The 15,765-nt window shown below is 33.4% G+C and overlaps 1 pseudogene across 1 annotated transcript in view; it reads right to left on the reverse strand.

Annotated features, from left to right (window-relative positions):
• Positions 1-2,155: 2,155 nt before the first annotated feature.
• Positions 2,156-15,765, reverse strand: part of LOC143246290 (dual 3',5'-cyclic-AMP and -GMP phosphodiesterase 11-like) — a 119,410-nt pseudogene continuing 105,800 nt past the window's right edge. The window contains exons 19-20 of the transcript XR_013025903.1: positions 9,883-9,966; positions 2,156-3,414 (exon numbers count right to left, since the gene is read on the reverse strand). The product of XR_013025903.1 is annotated as a dual 3',5'-cyclic-AMP and -GMP phosphodiesterase 11-like (transcript). The remainder of the gene's footprint in view (positions 3,415-9,882; positions 9,967-15,765) is intronic.

Consider the following 15,765-nt stretch of genomic DNA (forward strand, 5'->3'; position numbering starts at 1 on the left):
CCTTAACTACCTGACCAACAAGTAAGCTTATTGTGTTTACAAAAGAATCGAGAAACTAATGTTTGCTAAAGCCATAACTTAGATAGTCCGAGATATAAATCCTTATATTTTTGGTGAGATAACCTTATTTTTTGTATGCTTTGATTTAATTGTTGTAGAAAGAATAAAATTAAATTCAAATAATTTTCTTTAAAGGATCGTTAAGACTAACTTGTAGAAACTTTTATGACAACCAAATTTTATTTTAAATAAAATAAAAAGAACAACAGAGAAGCATATTGAAATTACGTAAAAGGTCTTAATTAAAGAAGAGATATTTTTGTTTTAAAACAGAGAAATCAAATTTATATTTTAATAAAAATTTTCCCCACTTTATCGAGGATTTTCCTTGCTTTTCTTTTTCTTTGTCAAGCAATTGAATTTTATAATTATTGCTATAGAGTGGGACTTTCTGGCAGAATGAGGTAACATTGAAGTTTTTTTGTGAATATTTGTTTATAATTAAACACAAAGCTACACAATGGGTTATCTGTGCTCTGCCCACCACGAGGTTTTTGTGAATAATAATAATAATAATAAAAGATCAACGTCTTCAGTAATATGACAATTTTTTTTTTCGAATTACCATAATAAGGACTTTTTTTTTCCCTAAAACTTGAAATGATAATGGTTGGTCAAATTTATGCAAATACAGTGGCTCATCCATTAATACTTTTAATAGTTAATGTGGTTTTGATTCATCATCACTTGGTTATTCTACTATTTACAAATAAGAAGAAATTAAATTTGGTCAATATATATGTAAAACGGCTCGTTTGGGTTGAGAAAATATTTTACGATGAGGAGCGAACAACGTTTCGACCTTCTTCGGTCATCCTCAGGTTCACAAAGAAAGAAAGCTGAGGATGACCGAAGAAGGTCGAAACGTTGTTCGCTCCTCATCGTAAAATATTTTCAACCCAAACGAGTTGTTTTACACATATATTTTCTACATGTGGGTTTTCTCGACATCACTGATTAAATTTGACATTTTTTGACATATAAACCACTTTTATTCAGTCAGACTTTTTTGCATAATTAAACTAAAACTGAAATTAATTATAGTTTTCGTGTGAATGAAAGATGGCTGATTTATCAATTCATTATCGTGAGGCCCGGCATGGCTAGGGGATTAAGGCACTCGACACGTATTCCGAGAGTCGCGGGTTCGAATCCTCGTCACACCAAACATTCTCACTCATTTAGCCTTGGGTGCGTTGTAAGGTGACATTCTCACTATCTGTAAATGAAAGAGTAGCCCAAGAGTTGGCGGTGGGTGGCAACAACTAGTTTCCCTCCAGTCTTACACTGTTTAATTAGGGGCCTTCATATTTCAAGTCGAGCACCTTAACCACCTGACAATGCCAGGTCTAAATGATGTATACAATTTCGCTAAATGAAACATCATGGCTGAACCCTCAGACTTTTTTATGACCACAGTGGTTTCAGTCACAACAACCAAATTATTAATCTTTTTTTATCCACAGAAAGAAAAAAAGGAGCAATATTAAAATCATTAAAGAAAAGTAAAAGCCTTATTCTTCTTTTAGAACAATAATGGATTTCAATTTTACTTCGAAAATTCTATAGCTGGACCTTCCAAATTTTCCTTAAGAAAATTATTTGTTTGATACTCTCTTACCGAGTTGATTTTTCTATAAATAAAAAGCTACAACCTGAGATAATCGAAAATTTATATTTTTTAGGAAAACTAGGTCTCTAAGTGGTAGAAATAATACTGACTTCTTTTTTTTACTAAAAGTATGTATCAAGTCCTTACGCTTTACTCATGCTTTAGAAACTAAATGTTTAATCATTTGGTGGTAAATCAACCTATCTCAGTCCTTACGCTTTGCTCATGCTTTAGGTACTAAATGTTTAATCATTTGGTGGTAAATCAACCTCTCTCAGTCCTTACGCTTTACTCATGCTTCAGGTACTAAATGTTTAATCATCTGGAGTTAAATCAAGCTCTCTCAGTCCTTACGCTTTGCTCATGCTTTAGGTACTAAATGTTTAATCATTTGGTGGTAAATCAAGCTCTCTCACCTTATTTAGTTTTATCATATGAACAAATACTATCCTTTTATCCCAACGTAAAAAAAAAACGTCATAATTTTTTTCCACAAAACTTTTTATTCCTTAATAACACAAAACACATTTAAAATGTTTTCAAATACACTGGACATTACAAAAAAACCATCAAAATTTATTTCATACTCTACAACAGAGATTGGAGGTTGGATAACATTTAGATACGATATGAAAAAAAAATTGAAGAAAATTAATAAAAAGAGGCAACTAAACATTACTTCTGATGGATTTATAATTGGTGTGATTAAATACCCGTGCTACTAATCATCAATTTTCGATCTAGCACTCATAGGTTGATAAAAACGTGAAATGTTCACGATCTTCAAAGCTTTCAATTGAAAATTTCTGTGTTCCCAATCTTTACAGGAAGTTTTCTCTCTAAATTACCTACGCAAACTGAAGAATACGATTACGTACTTATCCTGCAAACAGGAAGTAAATAGGAAAACATAATAAAGTTTATCAATGCGACGAAAATCTTCTTACCCGTTATAGAAATAAGAATGTGTAGGTAGGTATGTGATGTGTTTAAGACTGCCGAAATGACTGTTTATCTTCCTTGAAAATATATATAGCACAGTCATGCGAACTTTGAAATTTCAACAAACTGGTAATACTCTCTATTTATTTTTGTAAATAAAGAAAAAGAAATCGTTGATCTTTTTCTCTGAGGAAATCACTAATAAAAAAAGGTTAATTCGCTCGAAATTCACTCACTCTTGATTTGATTAATTGAGGGTCTCTCAAGGTGAAAACAAAACAAAACAACAAACTGTCCCTGATAAATCCAAAACAGGAAAAAGTTCAATTCACTGGAAACTCACTCACTATTGATTTGGTTAATTTATGGTCTCAAAATGGTAAAGGTTTTGTTTCTGGTGCAGGATTTATTATTATTATTATGCAAATTTTTATTCCATCAGCTCACTTGGGCTTTGTGTTTTTATGCAATCAAAAGAGGAAGATATTTTATAAGCTCATCTTACGGAAAAGAACAATATTAATTATGAATTGAAATTAATTGATTCATATAACAACGCAAAAAAAATTCTTTTATCTTCGCGAAGTCATCGTCTGATAAATCCATTACTCAGTAAGTAAGAAATTAGTTCATGATAAAGTCATTAAATGGTGACCTAATTCGAACAGACGACACCAGGGACCAGACTACTTTTCTTCTTGTAATTGTTTTCTTTCCTCTCCCATTTTAAGCCACTGTGTTCGGTTGGACTTCACACCTTCTAAAAGCGGTTCGAGCTTGTCCGAAATTTCAGCAAACGCCTAAACATATAGGAGAGAAATGCAACAAATTTAGGAAACAGTATAACGCTACGGTCACAATTTCAAATATTTAAACTTTTATTAAAAAGCACATCAAAAATCAAAATGAGTGATTCAAGATATTTCTAAGTAACATTATGTTTTTATCTCAATTTATCATAAATACTATATGCAAGTTATTACTCAGATAATGTGAAACTTATTTCTTGTTTATACAAGCTTAGATCAACATCAAATATTAATTCGGTCTCAATGTCAGAGAAAATTTATGCTACCAGGGGTGTGAAGCTAATCAAAATATAATTTTCTGTATAAGTTATATACAATGATAAATACACCATACTACAGCGATTCTGAATGCAATAAATCAGCAAGCCACATTATAATTAAAGCGGATATAAAGATGCAGTGGAATGGTAAATATTAGAACTACAGTTTTAGTGTATTTTAAAAGTAATGCAATGGCGCCAGAAATTGATCGAATCGCTTTAAAGAATGATAAGTAACAACAATTTACGATGCGAACTATTCATTCATTCAAAACAAAATGTGTTCATATAAGGGATTCAGGATTTCCGTGACGGAGATCTCTCTTATACTTAATGGGATTGGAAAACAAAATAATACAGACCAGCTTGCCTGCCAGGCCCATTTAGAAAGAAATCTACAATAAATTGTACGCCAGCTATGGTATACAACGTGTGATGCCTGACAACGAATTAGAATACACAAACTCATTAGTACCAAAAACCCTTCAAATGTTTCGGATAATAGTACAAAACATAATCAAGAAGAACACAAGTCAGGTGTCAACAAGTTGCTTCCACCACACATCCGTTCAACCGTCGCATAACTTAAACAGCTGGAAAATGAAACGGGTATTCGCAGTATTCCATACGAAGACATACAAGATAAGTCAATGGAAGCAGAACTTATAGATTTCTTTCCAACTAAAATTTTGGAACTGACAATAGGAAGTCTTCGTTTTCCTACACTAGACAGATTATGGAAAGTAACGGTGAGGAGAAATATGATTTTGACGTGACATTTTTGTGACTGAGACTTTTTTCAATCAACACAATCATCAGACAGATTATGACTGTACGTGGGGGTACGGAACAGAACGATTTGATGAGATCCAAAAATCATTTAAATATAACGCACTCAGCTTGCGTTCCAACTACCAGCGTTGGTTTTTCATAACAATTAATTATCTCAAAGGAACTAAAATAATTAGAAGTTAAAAAATAATTTAATATTTTTCCTTACTTCTCACCTTTAACTTGGTTATTTCTATTATTATTAATAATATTTTTATAAATTTATTTTTCAAGTAAATTTTCAAATAAACGACTCGTAAGTTTTAGAATATAATCTATAACTGGTTAAAACTGTTGACGGAAAAGTTATACTACATTAAAAGCATTTTCGCTAAGAGTGTTTGTATGCTGAATTTCACGCAAAACTCGAGAGCCATCTATATTTGCCGTCTACAGTTTTGAAGTGACTAGAAGGAAGAAAGTTAATAAACAAAACCCACCGTCAACTCATGAAATACTCTTGTAAGATTGAAAAGTGGAATTTGACCGACATTCTTATAACGCTCACACAGGGGCACACGTGCGCTGTAACGTGATACAAACCATGGAAAATCATATCCAAGTCTGGCACTCTAACCACTGGTGAGCCCGGCATGGCCAAGTGGGTTAAGGCGTTCGACTCGTAATTCGACGGTTACAGGTTCTAATCCCGGTCGCACTAAACATGCTCGCCCTTTCAGCCGTGGGGGCGTTATAATGGTACAGTCAATCCCACTATCCGTTGGTAAAAGAGCAGCCCAAGAGTTGGCGGTGAGTAGTGATGACTAGCTGCCTTTCCTCTAGTCTTACACTGCTAAGTTAGGGACGGCTAGCACAGATAGCCCTCGAGTAGTTTTTTTCGAAATTCACAAAACACTAACCACTGGCTTTCGCTCGGCAAGTCTTGGATGCGATGTTCAAATGATACTCAATTTAAGAACGAAACAACTTTTTAAACAGTACAATTAAACAATGTACCAGAAAATATTTTAAAAAATGTTTTTGATATAAAAAACTATTAACTCAAATGGATAAATTGTTGATGTTTTTATGCGGTAACATATAATCGCTACATGTACCAAATAAATTACGTTTTCCAATTTATATATATAAACATTTACAAACCCATTTCGGCTGTCATTTAATGCGCTTCAATCAGCGGATGTCATTGAACTAAAAATATTGTTTACATACTCCTGTGAACTAATTCGTCGCTTTTCAGTTGCATGCAAATAAAGGAAGTGCTTCTGTTACATGCTATTGTAATTCATCAACATCTAAGAAAATTTTCCAAATTTAGAAAAAGTAAAATCGTCAAGAGATAGTTGACATTTCAAATTACATCTCAGTCATTAATAGTATGCAATTTCCCAAGGCGCATTTGGTGAGAAAGAAGTAATTAAAAAACTAATTAATGTTATGTTAAATATACACATCGTTTCTTACCTACGCAGACGTGTACGAGCCAATGTGTTAAACCGTACTTGTTTTATTTTACTCTTAAGAAACTTTATTTTCCAAAAATAACAAAAAAACGTTTAATTAGTATTCCACCATTATTTCTTAATTTTATCAAACATTTTGTGTGAGCGCAAAGCTAAAACATTAGCTATCTCTTCACGTCCGCTACGGGGATCAAACAACATAATTTATAGTTATGCATTTCTCAAGCTTATCGCTGAGACACTAGGGAACATTTTTATTGTGAACTGATACCAAAATTTACCAGCATGCTTTAGTTTTTTATTATAAATTAATGACGAAAGCATTAACAGATGTAAATCGTAGATTTATTAAATAACTATATACATGTAAAAACGGCTCATTTGGGTTGAGAAAATATTTTACGTAGAGGAGCGAACAACGTTTCGACCTTCTTCGGTCATTGTCAGGTTCACAAAGAAAGAAAGAGGTAACTGACCGGAAGCTGACCACATGTTTGAAAGGGGTTGTGTGACTGAGTGTCGGGATGTAGAGGGTGTGCTTAGATGTTCGAATATATAATTTTATATTATTTATTTTATTATTATATTATTTTTAATATAGGTATAAAGGTGTTCCTTTGTATTGGTTTATTTTGGGCTTGAGTTGTTGTATAAGTAAGGCTTCTTTAATTTTGTGTTTGTTTGTGTTTGTTTCTTTATTTAGTATTTGAGTGTTTTCTATGGTTACTTTGTGTTTATTTGACTTGCAAAAATGTGTGAAGGTGACTTTTTATGTTCTTTGAATTTGGTTTCCATTTTTCTGCTTGTTTCTCCAATATAGAAGTCGTGGCAGTTATCACATTGTATTTTATAAATAATGTTGGTGTGGTGTTTGTCAGTGTAGTTTTTACATAGTATAGACCTCAGTTTTGTTCTTGGTTTTTGAATAAATTTGGTATTAACTGGAATGTCATATTTTGTTACTAGTTTTTGCCAAATGTTGGTTATTTTTCTGCTGATGTTGGGAATATATGGTGTGCAGCAGTATATGGTTTCGTGATTTTTTAATTCGTGGGATATATTTACTTTTGTTAGTTGATTTTGCTTTTTGTCTAGGTGTGTGCGTATAATGTTTTCTACGGTTTGTGGAGGAAACTTACTGATGTTGATGAAGTATTGTTTTATTTTGTCTAATTCATCGTTAATTTTATCTTGTGAGCATAGTTTTATGACTGTGTTTATTTGGTTTCTTAGTATGTTGAGTGTTTGTTTTGTTTCACGTGCTGAGTCCGAAGGAATGTATAGTCCAATATGGGTGATTTTTCGGTGGATTTCTGTTTTAAATTGTGTATCGGTTCTTGTAATTTTGAGGTTAAGAAACGATATTTGATTGCTTTCTTCTTGTTCACATGTGAAGTTGATGTTGGGATGTATAGCGTTAATGTGATTGAAAAAATTAAGTGTTCTGTAGATGTGAATCCCGCAACCGTTATAATGGTACGGTCAATCCCACTATTCGCTGGTAAAAAAGTAGCCCAAGAGTTGGCGGTGGGTGGTGATGATTAGTTGCCTTCCCTCTAGTCTTACACTGCTAAATTAAGGACGGCTAGCGTAGATAACCCTCGAGTAGCTTTGTCCGAAATAAAAAAAAAACAGCCAGCACAAAAGTTTTGGATAATAGAGTTTCAATCAATGTGTGCACTATCATGTCAGCAAGGCTGCGGTAATTAGATGTTTCGGATAACTGTAACAGGGATGTATTTCCAAAAGTAAGAAATATTTGTAATATTTCACAAATTGTGGCTTAAAAACGATTAGACAACCAAACATAACGAATACAGACATAGGCCTAAATGGATGCTACACTGTGTGTTATTACTTCAATTATGGAAACATGCATCAAAAACAATTAATCTCATTTTATGTCATTTTTTTTCACTGCTGAATAGATAAACACATTAAAATAATTATACACGGTAATGAATCTGACGATCTTATAAACACATACACATATGCATTTGTACGAATACAACCATCTGATGGATTATACAGTGATGGATAGATGGAAGCGACTTGTGCAAATGACCTGTATCATGCACAAACTAAACTAGTCGGTTAAAGAGAAAATTGTACTAAAAATTGGCACCTATTAACCGTTTAATATAAACTACGAGAAGAAGGAAACCATAGTGATTTGGTCAAACGGCGAGAAAAACCAAGAACCTTTGCGAATATTGTCCTACAATGGATTTGGAAGAGAAGCGAAAAATACCAGAAAAAATCGATGGCTCACGTAAAGTTTGTTTTTGAGTTTCACGAATAGCTTCACGAGGGCTATCTGCACTAGATGTTCCTAATTTAGCAGTGAAAGACGAGAGGGAAGGCAGTTATCATCACCACCTACCGCCAAACTCTTGGACTACTATTTTATTAATAAATAGTGGAATTGAACATTACATTATAACGTCCTCACGGCTGAAAGGGTTAGCATGTTTGGAGTACTTTGTATGAGAAGTAGAAATTAATAATATGCGATCAGAGTTTTCACATCCGTAATTTATCAGGATTTAGTGTTGTATTCCTGCCTGTGTTTCAAAATATCCATGAAACTCATTAGCCTGAAAAACATGAGAAGCACTCAGATTATAGAATTATTTTATGTCAAAGCTTCTTGAACCTACATGTTTTTCCGACATCAAGAACCCTTCTAAACATTAACATCTACTCCAATAATAAACACCTTTTTTAAATATATTCGAATGTTTATATTACTTATAATCTCTCAAATACTACATCTTTCCTTCTACGAACATTCTCTGAATATTTCTTAATATATTCAAGAAAATCATGTGTTAAAAGTTGTCAATTGCCAGAGAGATTTAAGGAGACTGATGTGAAGCGATACCCGACAAAAAAACAAAACAAAAATCATTCAAAATTAATTCCTGTATATACCAGAAGAGGTTTATCAATGAATTTCTACTTGCTACAAGTTCTGGTAAGGTGTAAAGAAAAACAGATTTCAAATAGAACACTTGACTAGCAAATACATATGTGAAGTCTCACCCATTTTCATTGCGGCTTGAGTTTAGGTTTCTAATAATATTAAATAGACAAGTTGATATATAAATGTGCTGACTCTCTGTGCTGACTTCGTGAAGACACACAAGACGTAAAATGCAAACTAGGATGTTAGTGTTGCAGTTATGATAAGATAAAGCCGTTGTTATGTCAGTTATGCCAGATTAGTTCATTCATGATCACTTCATAATCTATGTTATCTAAGAACGTAGTTCTCAAATATTTTACAACTGAGAAACATATAGTTCCGATCTCAAAACTTCACAGACAACTTCTTATAATTATGATATTTACAGTACTGTATTGTAAAAAAACATTGTAACAAACGTCTTGTGGTGAAATAGAACTAGAAACGACCACGGACCAACCGGTTGGGAACCAGTAATATAAACTAAAATATAATTAGTCATGTTATACATAATGGGTTCAATAATCTTTTCTAACTTGTCACACTAAATGGAATCACAGAGTTTTAAAGTTTTCTGTTTATAAAGCTTGGCTTGATCTTAAAAATACATTTAAATGTTTCAAACACGTTAAAAGCCATTGGTCTTTTTGATTGATTGTAGTTAAGCACAAAATTACAATGCAAACTTCTCAATATATAATACATATAATATTTTATTTTTTTCAAAAGTAAGGTGAAAATGTTATAAAAGAAGAAAATTTATAATCAGTGCCAAAGACTTTAAGCTGTATTATTACACGAAATCTGTTTGCGTAAAAATGCATTTAATGGATGACTGGCATTACTTTACACAGCTATTTTTCGCTTGCTCTCTCTCATAACTAATGTATATATGTGCACACTTTTACCAATCCAACAACCGTTTAACTTCTCGGTGCATTGTAATAAGGCATATAAGTACAGAAAATTTTCATACTTCATAAACTGGCATACAGATGACATCGATGAAGCCAACCTGCATAACAGGAAGTTGGTCTTTCTTTTCCCTGTTCATCATGTCCTGTATAAATAAATAAAACAGTCAAGTTAGGAATATTTGGAGATTTTATAAAGAACATCATACCATCTTCAATATAAATTGTTAATAGTCAATTTACTACTGATTTAGTTCGTGCTTGAGAATTGCTCATGACTGGAAACAAGGAATAATTTCTGTTTTATATGTATTACTGACGGCGATGTCTGTTCGAACGTTCGTCTAATACCCGTTTGAAACGTGCGCACGCAGGCAACACTCAACATTGACTTTTGAAACGATGGGAGAACGGGACGAATAATGTTGATGCCAAATTTTATTCCTCAAGTAGAATATTCTACAGTAAATTGTTAGTGATTAATCATGCTATCTTTCACATTTCAAGCTGTGACATAACGTAAATAAAATAAATGTAGATTTATCGTTGTTTATTCTTGAGCGGCTCTTAGCACAACTGAAATAAATGTTCAACAATTACTTTTTGCGGTGGACAGCACGTGAAGCACGGAACTTTAGCTCTGAGTAAATCTAAGAATGCTGCAACACAATTAACCTTTTAAAGTCCATGAAATAATTTAACCTGATACATTAAATTAATCTTTACCCGTCACTGGGGACGGGTACTTTTGCTTGTTACTTATAAGACTGTAAGTGAGAAATATTTACATATTTTGGTTGTGTATAGCAAGAAAATATCTACTTACTGCATTAAAGCACACAAGAAGCAACCCTTGCTTCAATTCTTAGAAAGTTGCGAAACTTGACTCAATTTATCGAATAAACTGCAGGTACCGAAAATATTATACTAAACTTAAAATTCGTTTAATAACTCTACAGTGTCCAATTAAACATACTACTGCTTGAGCGATTGTTTACATTAGATTACGTAACTTACTGTTCTACAATATGTTTCTTGTTTTAGCGCACAGTTGTAGAACGTGTCTACAGTGGGTATTGAACCTTGAACTCTACATTACCTTTCAAATTTATTTCACTTCAGAAATTTAAAACGACTATAAAAAAGTGAACTAGAAACACTTTAGTAGTTTTGAATGCGTTACATAACTTCTTCCAGTGAAAGTAAATTCATAGAAGAAAATATTTGCACAAAAAATCAGAGAATATTCGTACACTGTCATCACTGGTTATTTTTTTATAAACATTTTTGTAAGTATTTATATAACGTACGTAAAATTAGATTGAAAGTATCATGTATTTTGTGTAAAAATTGTTTATTTGTTTGTTTTGAATTTCGCGCAAAGCTACACGAGGGCTATCTGCACTAGCTGTCCCTAATTTAGCAGTGCAAGACTAGAGAGAAGGCAGCTAGTCATCACCACCCACCGCCATCTCTTGGGCTACTCTTTTACCAACGAACAGTGGGATTGACCGTCACATTTAACGCCCCCACGGTTGAAAGGGCGAGCATGTTTAGTGTGATGGGGATTCGAACCTGCGACCCTCGGATTACGAGTCGAGCGCCTTAATCACCGGGCCTTTGTGTAAACATAAGGTTACTCCAACAAATGTGGGAAACTGACGATATATTCCTCGCGACATTCCTAAGCGACAAGAACAAGCAATTATCATGTCGTGTTATATTTAATTCCAAAGTCGTGTTCTCTCACAGGAAATTTAACCTTTGAGGTGATTATTTTTCCTCGTAAACATCTGAAGAGTGAGTCCACCAGACGGAGTCCCAGGTACACAAAGATGTTAACGGTATACCATGTTTTTATTTTTGGTACAGAAACCGCTGCTTTAAGACAATGATCTTTTTTAGAAAAAAAATCTTTTAGGAAAAAGATTCAATAAATAATTAGTAAAAAAGTTGTAATTAAATGTGGTACATTTTGTTTGCAACGCCTTTGATAATGAAATCGTACACAAACAAAATCTTAAGGTAGCCTGTTGTCCTAGATAGGAGTGATGTTAGAGTAACATATAAAGGATATTACTGTTTTTCCAGGGTAATAAACCGTATTATTCCAACCACACATACCTTTTGTCAATTAGAAGAAAATGTAGGTATCTTACACATTCATAACACGTGGAATAAAATGTTGAAATAAAAAGATATTTTGTGAAGCTATGAAAGAGGATACACGTTGGATTCACATGTTTTTATTATCTCCATGAAATTAACACGTATACAGCGAATGTCCTTGTGTCGTGTTTACCGTGTGATTAAATTAGCTCTCATTCTTATATAATCAGGTGTCATCTCAAAGGTTTCAAACGCATGTTGTTGACACAACAAACAATTCCTTATTCAATTCATTAACCAAATTTTTAGATCAAATAAGTAAAAACTATGTAACGCAACCTCTGAAAATGTATTTATTTTTATGCCCAGATTTCGCTGAAAGTAGCAACACGTCTGAGCAGTGTTAAAACCACTGCCAATTTCTTCACCGGCTTTACGACTACGCGCGTTACTTCAGGGAATATTTTCTATTTCACAAAAGCCACGCGTAACGAACGATGCTACATACATCACCCGACAGACTGACTGGTACGTTTGTTTCTGACAGCACTAGAACGCAAAACATAAGAGAAACGAAACGAACTGCTTACTTCATAAATCACTAAACATTAACTTCTTATTTCACACCACTGCTTTCTTTTCACTATGAAATAAATCTCGAACTCATTCAGTATTCCATATATATTATGAAAGAACATCAGATACAACGCTCTCTACGCTTTTAATCCATTAGACAGTTCTCTCAGCCATCTTTTTCTTACAGTTTGGCGGTAATGTTCACGTGTTATTCTGACTTTATTTGCAATGCATTCCAATTCGGATGACGTCAGTATTTTTTGAAAGTTCACGTCAAGGTAACATTTACAAAAGCCCTTAAATATATAAGTAAGTATTAGAAAGATTTTCGTAGAGTTCCTATTGTCAGCCCTAGTTGTCATATTAATGTCATAGCGGATAATACCTTTAGTTCTAGATACTAAACGTATTAAGGATACCTCATATGTCAGTCAAAATCGAATCACTGATATTGAAACTAGGACTGACAACAAGAATTCTACCAAATTTCACTGTTGCTTTATAGAGCTGACTTTAATCGCTTATTAACAATTAATGTAATTAATACAACTGGAGCTATTTATTTCATTAATACATGTGTGTGTGGCTTAGAATGAATAAACAATGCAAACATACCGGGGGCCGGTATGCCCAGGTGGTTAAGGCACTCGACTCGTAATCCGAGGGTTCCGAGTTATAATCCCTGTCACATCAAACATGCTCGCCCTTTCAGCCATGGGGGCGTTATAATGTAACAGTCAATCCCATTATTCGTTGATAAAAGATTAGCCCAAGCGTTGGCGGTGATAACTAGCTGCCTCCCCTCTAGTCTTACGCTGCTAAATTAGGGACGGCTAGCGCAGATAGTCCTCATGTAGCTTTGCGCGAAATTAAAAAACAACAAATGAATCACACGCACGACATACAAACACTGTACTAGAAAAGACAAAACTTACACGGATGATAATATACATAACAAATAAATAAACGTACTCACTACAGCAGTCATGATATAAATTTCATGAAAACGACGTATATAAACAAGAGTACAGAATGGTGTATTGATCAAATACACGTTGATAAGTTTACAGTGTACTGTTTTCCTACATATAAAACTAACAGTTGACACACCGTGCACGACGAAAGTACACCTTATATTGTATTCAAGATGGTTCGATTTTCGGACAAAATACATTCGCAAAATAAATAAAGGCACTATTTAGTCGCGTTTTCCAGAAAACAAGGCCTTATGTTAACCACAAAATCCTGTTCAGAATTATAAAAATCATGTTCAATGAACTGTGTGTACAAAAAAAAAAATTATTCTGCAATACCATAAGGAGAAAGCGTTTTGAATATTATGTACTGTCATGTTGTTCATTAGACTGTTGTGGTTAGAGGAAATCCACTAGACACTATAAATAAAAGTCCAGAAGTACGGCTTTAGATAGGACAGCATATTCTTGTTTGACTTTATTAAATCGTTTCGACCAGTCAGTCAGTTATTCAAAACTATTTTCTGCTTACATACGCAATTCTCTTGCCGTGGTTACACCATTGTTAAACACGTCATATGAATACTTTCAAGTAAACAGATCAAAAAGAAGTTTCCTTGAAGTGCTGTAATGTCCTCACGAAACGTTCTCTTAATAATTTCGTTTTTTAATGTTTTGTGTGCTTACAATTATCTAAGCTTACTTCAGTCTCACCGTACACAGTTGCAAATTTCAGGATTCTCTTGGGATACTTACAGTGGTGTTTGCTGCTGTGTAACTAGGAACTACAGGGTGGCCCGTATGTCCCTACCCATCCATATGTTGTGTCTAAACAAATCCTACAGAGAAGTTCATAGGACTAGTGTCAAATGATTATCACGTTATTTTACTTAACGTTACCAAACACAAGCTAGCGTAGCAAGAAATAATACACGATAATAGTGTTGCCAAAATTACCTAAAAAGGCATTTGTTAATAACTATGATTTTTAACCACAGAAATAGCACATTAACCTGAACTAAATAATCACTTTTTAAGCCCTAAATTAACCACTTTATATAACACCAGCAGAACTATAAAACGACCCTCATGGAAAACCCATATACACATAATCGTAGCACGTTACGAGTACGTTGGATTAATTAATCAAGATATAGGGGTACCAGGTTTTAAAATCCGTGAAATTCATAAACACGTAGCAAACAAAACCTTGTGTATTTCACTTAAAACCACACTAAATAAGGTGCTCGACTCTATACCTGATTTTTTCTATAAATCTTTACAAATTTATTAGGATGTTCACTTTAAATTAACTCTGCAATTCTTAATTGTTATATAAATTTTTGTTTCACTGAAGTTACTCAGTTTGCTTGATACCGTTGTTTCTGGTACGACGCTGACTTTATCACAAAACACAAATTAAGCCAACCGTATATCTATGTATTATATACCAACTTTCAAATTTAGTAATCTCATACACACCAAGGTTAACATTATTCCTGCATATTTTAAGAAGATGCTTTCAATAGACTAATTAACGGAAACCAATGTTCTGTGCCGTATATACGGGTTTCTATTTACTAAGAATAGAGCTAAGCCCCAAGAGACAGCTTTAGTACTTAATACACGCTGATTCCCTCACATTTATGTCAAGTAAATACACATCCCGGCCACCATATCTCTAGGGGCGTTCAGCTCTTCTAGTTTTTAATACTTATTAGTCTAATCTTACTTTACCAAGAATAATGAAGTAAAATTTAGTACGTATCGTAATTAGCTATTTCTAACTATTGTGGTTCTATTATAAGAAAATAAAGCCGAACTGTGTGTAACCTTTGTTCACAGGGCATCTCCATCTGTCGAGAACGTTCAACGCTAAACGGTTACCTCATTTACATGTAAACAATCGTTTTAAACTGTATACATAATACTTGACTAAAGAAACTGATTCTTTAAGAGTGTAGAATGTTTTCGCTAGAGGAGCATTACGTTGAATAGAACTCCGTGTTTATATATAATTGCATAGGTTCAAAATTCAACACAATGATTTCAACATCCATGTTCTGATGCAATTTTTGCCAAAATCTTGGCTAACATTTCCAAGTGAAATCAGAAAGATCTTTTTTTTTTATTCCATATTATAAAGTTAAAAAAACAGAATTATCCAATAAAATGCATAACATAGAATACAATTCCTAATTTGCAGATACGTAGTTTTCACGGGCAAACTAAATACAAAAAAAAAAAAATTAGTACTGAAGATTTCTCCCCTTCTTTCTATAGCAG

Source organism: Tachypleus tridentatus, chromosome 3 (genome assembly GCF_004210375.1).
Source record: "Tachypleus tridentatus isolate NWPU-2018 chromosome 3, ASM421037v1, whole genome shotgun sequence".
NCBI lineage: Eukaryota > Metazoa > Arthropoda > Merostomata > Xiphosura > Limulidae > Tachypleus > Tachypleus tridentatus.